At 40.2% G+C, this 640-nt stretch overlaps 1 pseudogene; it reads left to right on the forward strand.

The window, feature by feature from the left end:
- The window catches only part of LOC102868808, a 163,474-nt pseudogene that overhangs the window by 4,340 nt on the left and 158,494 nt on the right, over window positions 1-640 (forward strand).

Here is a 640-nt window from a genome sequence, read left to right on the forward strand (position 1 = left end):
TCAGGAACCTCTCCAAAGTCCTGAAGAGTTATGATGTCAGTCTAAAGACTAAAGTGTGCCCAGTTCAAGCCATAGTTTTTCCAATAACCTGCTATGCATCTGAGTGCAGGACAATGAGTAAGCATGAGAGACAGAAGAATTGATGCCTTTAAACTCTAGTGTTGGAGAAGAGTACTGAGTCTACTTTGGACTGCCAAAAGGACAAACAGATGTGTCTTGGAGAAAGTGCAACAAGAGTGCTTCTTGGAGGCAAGGATAATTAAGCTTTGTCTTACATACTTTGGGCATATTGTTAGGAGAGGCTATTCCCTGGAAAGGGACATCATGCTTGAAAACATGGGAGTCAGCAATAAAGAAGATTGTCAATAAGATGAATTGATACACTGACTGTGGAAATAGGCTCAAGTGTGTTGGAAATGATAAGAATGGCACAGGAAAGAACAGGGTTCATATCTGCTGTTCAAATGGTTGTTATTTCACTCAGCATAATGTTCTCCAGAGTCAACCATTTTGAATAATATTGCATGAGTTCCTTGTTTTTCAAAGCAGCATAGTATTCCACTGTGCGAATATACCACAGCTTCTCTAGCCATTCGTTTGTTGATGGGCACTTAGGTTGTTTCCAAATCCTTGCTATTGT

Source organism: Elephantulus edwardii, unplaced genomic scaffold (genome assembly GCF_000299155.1).
Source record: "Elephantulus edwardii isolate Elephantulus edwardi_28Jun2011 unplaced genomic scaffold, EleEdw1.0 scaffold00100, whole genome shotgun sequence".
In the NCBI taxonomy this organism is placed as follows: Eukaryota; Metazoa; Chordata; class Mammalia; order Macroscelidea; family Macroscelididae; genus Elephantulus; species Elephantulus edwardii.